General features: G+C 32.9%; 1 protein-coding gene across 1 annotated transcript in view; it reads right to left on the bottom strand.

Moving 5' to 3' along the window:
- Positions 1-3,484: 3,484 nt before the first annotated feature.
- Positions 3,485-9,178, bottom strand: part of LOC132734932 (SH3 domain-binding glutamic acid-rich-like protein 3) — a 125,056-nt gene continuing 119,362 nt past the window's right edge. Inside the window, exon 4 of the mRNA XM_060721818.1 lies at positions 3,485-3,495. The gene's annotated coding sequence lies outside the window, so the exon portion shown is untranslated. The remainder of the gene's footprint in view (positions 3,496-9,178) is intronic.

Below are 9,178 nucleotides of genomic sequence, written 5' to 3'. Positions count from 1 at the left end.
CAAGTTATACTTAAACATTTGTTAACAAACCAAAGGAAATTAAACCATTAGGCCTTCGTTTAAAAGATGATTTAGATAAACTTAAAATTAATCCGGACAGTATCCTTCAATATGACGATGAGGATATTCCACCTTGGACTTATAATTCCTCGAAAATAAATATTAACCTTTCAAATATAAAAAAGTCATCAAATTCACCTGAACATTTTAAAAAGAAGTATCTAGCAATTAAGGAAGAACATGAAGATTTTATACATATTTATACGGACGGCAAAGTAGGTGCGGCTGTGTTTGAAAATAATTTTACATCTAGTATGAGGTTACCAGATAATGCATCAATTTTTACTGCTGAAGCAAAAGCTATAGATTTAGCATTGTCATACATAGTACAGCATACCCATGATAAATTTGTAATATTTTCTGACTCGCTTTCTGTTTTAATATCCATTGAAAATAAAAATATGACAATATCATGATAAGGAATCTTCTTTTTACGATTTCATGATATATTTAAAACAAAATCTGTTAAATTATATTGAATTCCAAGTCATGTAGGTATACGAGGAAATGAAAAAGTAGATGCTTTAGCTAAACAATCATTAAATTTTCAAAAAAAACTGACTTATTGTTACCTGCTTGTGATTTTTGACCGGCTATAAATAAACTCGTATCATCTGAATGGAAAGCAAATTGGGACAATGCCGTTTTTAATAAACTTCATGATATGAACCTATCTCTTGATGTGTCACCATCTCTATCTCTGTCAAACCGCCATGATCAAACAGTTCTTCTTCGATGCCGAATTGGACACGCTAAAATTACCCACTCTTATCTGTGTAGCTTGTAATGTCAAGCATTTTCTTCTTGAATGTCATGATTTTTCACAGGCCAGTTATAGATTTTATTTTGTAAATTCACTCGAAGAACTCTTTAATACAATTCCATCAAAAACATCATTGATTATTTAAAAGAGATAAACTTGTATTCTAGAATCTAATTGTCTCATTTTCATTGTCATTTACAACGTTTTTACATAACATTTTAAGCCTATTATAGCATTCGGCACGATATGGCCAGTTATGTGTTCAAGGGGGAGAATCACGCCGTTCGTTACCCAAACAAACAAGATGGCGGATGCAGCCGAAAAGTAAGTTTTTCCCTTTCTTCTCTGAAATTCGTGATGTTCTTGTGTAAACCTTCTCCACAATTTTCCGGGCACACAGGATTTTATTTCATGATGTATCGTCCCGTACTTCTTTTTAAATGCGCGTCACTAGACTCGAAGCGAGAGAATTTTCCACCGGTTTGATCGTGATAACGTACGGCTTCTTCTCACAAAATTACTGTTTCTTTTACAAATATAATCACCGACTTTAAAAAGTTGTAGTAGGTCGTCGTCTTAGCATCCATGCCCATTCTGGCTAGATTTACTGCTGTAAATATTAATATCGGGGCATTTCCGGAAATGATAACGTATGACGCACAAAATATCAATGATAACGTACGGCGCATTTTTCTTTCCATTTGTTCAGTCAGCTGATAATGAAATATTTGTATGTAGATAATGATATAATTATATCTGAAAAAAAAATGTCAGTTCAGAAATAAATAATTGAACAATGCTGCCCCATCGGGTATGAATATCTTTCTAGCTTGTGGCATAACACATGTACATGTATATATTCGTTGTTAATATACATATACCAACATTTATCTACCAATTAAAATACACATGTTTAGTTTTAGAATATTCTTTTGTATAAAATGCAGAATGGAAAGAAAAGCCTCCACTTTCTGGAAATAGTGTGTATTGTTGTCTTCATATTATATTAAAAGTGATTATCCAGATGAAATGAGTCTGTGTTTATTCAATCTGGTCGCTCATTGAAAGAAAAAAAACGTGTCAGAGAATAATGAATGAGTGTAGCTATATTGAATTTATTGCATGAGTTTGAAATAATGTTATGCGAAAAAGTTCAAATAATTTAGTAAATAAGAAATTTCCTATTTATTTGAGGGGCGGTTAATACTGTAACCCAACGAATATTCGCGACCAATTACTATTCGCTTTATTCGCGGATGGCCACGAAGCGCGAATATTTGTTTGCGCGAATAAGTCCGCACGATTTCGCGAATAAATTAGAGAGAAGTTTTTATTTTAGACGTTGTTCATGCAAAGCTACTTGACCGGATGTATTCGAATTTTACGGGCACCTGTTATTAAGTAATGAATTGTTATGAATATTGCAATAAAGCAATAAAAACACAAACTAAGTAAACTTCTTCTATTTTATAAATATCAAAAGAACTCTATGTCAATATAGCAATCAAAATAAACATCCACATTTTAATACAGTTTATGAAATACTAGTAGGCCTATTGTCAATCTCGTTCGTATAGGGTACTATACGGAACATGTGTCAGTTTTAAGTTTCTTCATATTTAGGTCTCAACCCGGTACGGAATTAGACCCAACCCGTTGTAGTCTAGAAAGTAGTTCTTTAAAATTTTAAAGTGGCCCACTTTAAGTCATCTCTAGTTAGATTGGTCATAATTAAAGTGTATTTATTGCATGTGTGTAGTTTTTGTATGTTATATGATGTCCTTAAAAGTTGTTTTTGTGTATTCTCCAGGAACTCATTTGTTGGCGGAAGGATTAAAGGTGTACTACCCACCAGCTGTCAAGAGTTTTTAAAGTGGTGAATTTAAACAGTGCTACAACAGAATGAAGATTTCTGAAAAAAAGTAGATGGTTAACCTATTATATTTTGGGCCTCATTGGACTTGAATAGTGTTAATGTTTAAAGTTGAAGACAGTATATAACTCATCAAGAGCAGTGGAATCCAGAATTAAGCGTCAAATGTGACTGATTTACTATAGAACAAATAGTACGAAAATTCACCGGGCCGAGTCCAAGATAAGAAATGAGAAAAATGGGAACTGGTTGATGGATATGGATGAAACTTTGCATCAGTGTTGTGTTCATTAATAGAAATCAGGAAAATATAGAATAACTGACAGGTTTGAAAAATTTAGATTTTATTTTAAATTTTGACATTTTAAATTGGGACAGACGTTGTTATTGTTATCTCCCCTTCAAATGTAGATGTCTGCTACTGTGTCAGTAAGCAGGGAGGAGGGTACAGAGCTTTTGCATGAAAGATTAACCACATTTTATTGAATTAAAACTGTAAAAATAAATTTAAAATTAAAAAATGAAATTTAAATTTTTTATAAAGCAGTTTAAAAATTGATAAATTTTATTTTTGCACCCTGTGTCTAGCAATATAGATCTACTATAGCTTATTTTTATAAGATTTATATAGAAAACGATATTTTTTAGAGAAATGCATCTTAAATTACGGATAAACTATGCATTGCAAGGGATTGGGGTTCAGATTGGTTACATTGGTAAAAAAAGTGATTGGCAAGCTCATTCTAGAGATCTTAGGGGCCCAAGAAGCACCGGCCATGGGATTCGAACAAGCACCATAGTAGCCTATTGCTCATATGGACCACACATTATATGTTTTGATGTTTCAGCAAAGGATTGATGCTGTAGTAATCAGTATGTAAATATTCACTATTGTCTTGTATTTCAATGAAGCAGAACTGACAACTGAACAGGACAAATGTGATTTACATGTTGTAAATAAAGGCATTTTCAGTGTAGCGAAACTTGATGTTTTGCTGTGTTGCAGAATGTATTTGCTATTAATATATACACATAAAAGATTTTCTAGTCATTAAACAGTGTACTTTATGGATAATTGGCTCATTTAAAATAACACAGTTGTAATATTGTTGTTGTTGTTTTAGCTGCTACAGCAGTTAAATTAGGTTAGGTTTATAATGTCTAAACTGCTATTTTCATGCAGGCATGCATTTTTCAGCACACAATATTTATATAAGCCCTACTGTGTGAATTAGCAAATCAAACAATTGGTTAATTAAGACATTATTTTCTTTCTTTTTCAGATATCAGAATTACAGCATAAATGCCTCTTAAAATTTCTTCGACATGTACATGATGTACTAGTGTTGCATATTTTTTTCAGACCATGCAGTTACCAAAGCCTGGGTTTGAGTACAGGACCTTACCTTATCCTGGTAAAGATCTATGGAAGGACTCATTCGGCTCAGTTTGGCAGCAGCTTTGTCAGGACACATTAAGAAGATAATAACTTATGTCTAGTTTGAAACTTCAGCTATTGACGGTAGCGACTTTCAATGCTCGGGCAATATTTGGTAGTTATTTTGATGTATATTAGGAGAAATTTCTCTAATTCTGACTATATTAAGACTTCTCAATGATTTAAAGTGGGAGACGGTATGTGCCATCTTTTTTAAGCCTTATTTGTGTGAGAGTTGGCTAATCTTACTTTGTCAGAAGACATAGCCCATGGTGATATGGTAACCTCTTTGCTAACCTTAAGATTACCTCGGTTTGTCTTAATTGATATCTTAAGTAAACGATGTAGGGTATATATGTTGGTACATTACTTTATTAACCATGGTATATAGGTATAAATCATAATCAGTAAGTTTTATTACAATATTGAAAGAAAAAGTTATGAAAAAAGCACATTTAATTGTGATTACTTGTATTTTAACCCAAAATTTCATGCTCTCATTAAAAGAAATGGAGTTTCTATTACAATTTTGAAGCAATAAGGTCTTATTCTTTCATAAAATAACTAAATGACATTAGCCGGTAACATTAAACTTTATCAGAAGAAAATCCATTGACAGAATCAAAAGATATGACAGAATTTGTAATATAAATTTGTGCGTAAAATTCTATTTGCCGAGCCTGACTTTTCGCATGAAGGTTCATATTTAAGAAATTGTACTGCATTAATGTAATTTGTTAATGACATGTCAAACCTATATGATTGTACTTGTATATGCATACAAAGTACTCGCACTTATTTTAGTAATTTGCCTTTTGTCCTCAAGTCCAGTGACCTCGACCTGTTTGGACCCTATAAAATAAATGTTTGAATAAATCGTTTGACACCTTCCGACTTCCCTTCGTGGCGTGCACGTCGCTCGGAAGGCATAGGTCACACCAGATGGGTGACCTAGTTAGGTCACTTAGCTGGTGTGACCTAACCAACGACGAAGGGTGTGGCCGTAAAGAGAGCTGCTGCTCCCGGAAGAGGTGCCTTTCCTCTATTGTCATTTGTTCATGAAGCGAGGAATTTGGTCCTAGAGAAGGTCTACGACGATCGACAGCTTGAAAAGACCTCCGTTGCGGCTCTACGACATCGACAACGTTGCAGGCGAATAAGTCCTCCGTTGCAGGCTCTACGTTACCAGCAATCGTAATAGAGGCCGACTAGTCTGGGACATATGGGAAACCGGCGCCCAGTATAAATAAAACCAAAAACACACAATCGTTTGACAAAAGTGGGAAAACTATCGAGCATCACAAAAGGCTATTGTTTTTTTGTTGATCCCGGAGGACTAAACCGTGGCACGCCAAACCGGGACAGTGTAAATAGGGCTAATAGTTATTTTTACAACGTTAATATAAAATTATACAATATAAATGCGCTTGTATATCACATAAAAATATTTTTGGAATTTTGTAACGTTCCCAACTCTATAGAATGGAACTTAAAATCTATTTTTTGTGCGGTTAGACTTAGCATTATCATTTTTGGTAATTTTGCAGAAAAAAACGGAGTAATATTTGTCGACATACATGAAATGGTACCTAGTCTAAAGAAGAAAATACAGTCAATACATCTTTTTATAAAATTCGTTGTGACACGGGCAAATTCATGCAAGGGACGTAATTCAAAACGGGATAAAAAAGAATTATTTTAGAGTTACGTTTTCGATGAACAACTAAATAAGGGAGGTAATTAGATCATCCTTAACGACTGCACCAGCGTAGGAGTTATCACTAAAGAGAAAACACAGATTTATTTTATTATATTTTTGTATTTCCGCAGAATGAAAATAACATTTTAATCGTATGATAGGAAACGGCCCTGGATGACAAAATTTCAAGTAAAAGAAAAAAAGATAGGAAATTTATGTTAATTATAATTTTGTTAAAATATTAAAAATAATGGTTGAATCTGTTTTTAAATCTATTTTTTTTATAAATATACACGTGTATAACAAAATCAAGTAGACATATGTCATACACATTACTTTTGATAGAATCTTTTGAACGAATAACATAATTTCTTTCATAACCCGACAGTGGATGTGTTATCATGAATGGAAAAAATGTTATTTTCCGAAGTTTACTTTAAGTAACTGACTAAACGTTCTGTTTTAGTAGCTTGTCGTTACAATTTGGACACTCCTACACATTCATAGATGCCAAAAATAGAATTTTCATGATCATTTTGTCAAATACAGTCTTGAATTAATGGTTCCTACAATCAAATGGTGAAATAATTAGGACTTTAAACTCTTATCGGGGAAAAGAATTTCAAACTTTTTGTTTATTTTTCGCTTATAAAGCAATTTTATTTGGATAGACGTGCATGTTAGTTGAACAAAATTAAAACAAGTGTTGAAGTTGGGCACGTGTTACTAAAGTTAAAATGTGGATTAGGTCAAGCAGTCTTTATTTTTTTTAATAAAATTTACGGTTGTAAAAAGAAATGGTTACCTGCATTATCAGCACGATATTCACGTGCATGCATATGAAATTCACCTCTGCAAATCATGTAGAAACATGAACTATTTTGAAAGTCATCCCTACACTCGTCATTTAGTTTCGGCTCAACAAAGTGAAACGCAAGTGTACAATGCGCTAATCTGATACTGCACGTGATTAGACACGTGCACGAGTACTCATTTAACCAGAGGGCTTGGAAGGGGTTATATTATCACAGTTGCCGTTATCGATAACACCGTCCTTACTTATAATGAGAAGAACCAGATTTTTGACCTTTATGATTATGTCGAAAACTAAAATGAGGAACAAAATATTTTGTAATTTGGTTAAAAACATGCGGCAAAAAACATGTACTCAAATATGTCACCAATGGGCATTTTTGACCTAAATTTATACCTTATAGGGGATGTCCTACAATGTATCACGTTCTCCCACGGCTATTAGTAGGGTGGGAGACAGTGGGGAAAATGCACGGTGTCCCGTTAGTTACACACATAACTCGAAACAACGAAAATACGATGGTGAAAAGTCGGAAGTACTGTGGTGAAAAGTCGAAATAACGAAACCACGATGCTTTCGTACTTTCGACCTTTCACCATCGTGGTTTCGTTATTTGACTTTTCATCATCGTATATTCGCCTTCCTATTAAGCATAGGCTCTGGGTAACAATCTAATTAAAGACATCTATTAAGTTCTCCTGTGACTGAAATAATGCAAGGAATGGTACCTGTATTCCTTCTTCACTGATAAAGATAGCAAACTATCATATGACCTTTTAAGTGCCGATGTGACCTTTTAAACTATCAAACTACGTATCATGTTTTGTTTCAATCTCAACTGAAATCTGGCAAAATATTACGGAGAAAAGAGTCGTTTATATTAAATATTTAGTCTTAAAAAACAAATCTAAGGACCAACACGTCATAAACTCGTAGATTCTTAGCTAAGGTAACTGTTGGTTTCACTTCCTCGGAGCGACAGAACCTTGTAGTCAACAAACTTATCTTAAGACCGAACCCAAGTAGGTTAAGGATATTTTAATATTTTTTCACTAGACATCAAATTTGAATGAAACTTTACCCGTCACTCGCGTTCTTTCCTTCCCCAGAGTTCTGTGTGTACATAGACTTCAATATCATTTATTACACATTCATTATCTAAGAATAAACAAATCTCACATACCAACAGTGTTATACCGTCTACATTAGGGCGGGCAGAAAATCATGACTTTACAAGATTTAAATCTTAATAAATTAATGATCGCTCCCTGAATTAATGAAGTTCGTACATACTATGAAAATGGATTTAACGGGGCCTCCCTTGATGTTTCTTAAATAAGATGTGAAGAAAAAATTTACGATAATGGAAATACAATTCATTTTATCAGCAGTATATGAAGAAAAAACCCACAAGAATCCTTTTAAAGTTTTTATAAGTTTAAAGGTGCATGCCTTCAGATGAGCTAAAATATTTTAAGAAAATCAAACTTAAGAAAAATGTACTCAGATTTTAAGAAAAGTAAAAACATTTAAGATTTTAGTAATGATTTACATGTTTTGTGCGATTAATGACTGATTTTGCAGTATTTATCACTTCACTTCACAATATTTTACTTTAAATACGTTGTTGTCCAAATTTACATGAAATAAGCATGAATCTGGAGGCACGCCCCTTTAAAAAAAATTGAAAGCAAATAATGGAATCGCAATAAGAAACACGTGTACAATGAATGTATACTACATGTATAAGTATATCACGTGCCCGTGTATTACAGGTTTTATTATACTCTTCGGCTTTCCATTGATTCATAACTCTCTGTAAATAAGTACTATAACTTTTGTCCAGCTTCATTCCCACGTGCATATTTGTTGAACTGGTTGAACAACGTTATCTCATTCCAATACACAAAATACAACCATAAAAATACGACATTACAACGTATTATATACTTAACATGTTTACGTAAAACGTTAATGTTGACGTTTTTTGTCGAAAATGAAAAAAAAGTCACTTCAAATTCAATATACAGGCATAAAAAATGTCTACAATAATTATATAATCACCGTGACCCCTCTTAAAATAAGGGGATCAATTTGATTACACGCCATCGAAAAGTTTTTTTTACAGTAAAACACTGTTTTTTAAGGATTTCAGCTGACGCTGATCAGAATTTATTCATCAGAAGTTAATTGTTAAAGTTGCATATTTCGAGGTGTTATATAATACATCATTGAAGCTTTAATTTAACACTGTAATCTATCAATATAACGTATTTTGAATCACTTATATTATAACAAATTGCTGCCAACTGTGCTAAATGAGAAAAAAAAATCAGCAAAATTTAGAAATTTTGAAATGTGTGAATTCCTACATATTTGATCGAGATTTTTTTTTAATCATTTTCTCTTAAAATCCGTCGGGACATTTCGTGGATAATTTATCAGAAGAAGAAGAAGAAGAAGAAGAAGACAAGAAGAAGAAGAAGAAGAAAGAAGAAAATAATAATTATAACAAAAACAACAAGACTATT

Source organism: Ruditapes philippinarum, unplaced genomic scaffold (genome assembly GCF_026571515.1).
Source record: "Ruditapes philippinarum isolate M1 unplaced genomic scaffold, ASM2657151v2 ctg1965_1_1_1_1, whole genome shotgun sequence".
NCBI lineage: Eukaryota > Metazoa > Mollusca > Bivalvia > Venerida > Veneridae > Ruditapes > Ruditapes philippinarum.
The sequence above is the reverse complement of the archived record's forward strand: the minus strand, read 5'-3'. Positions and strand labels throughout refer to the sequence as shown.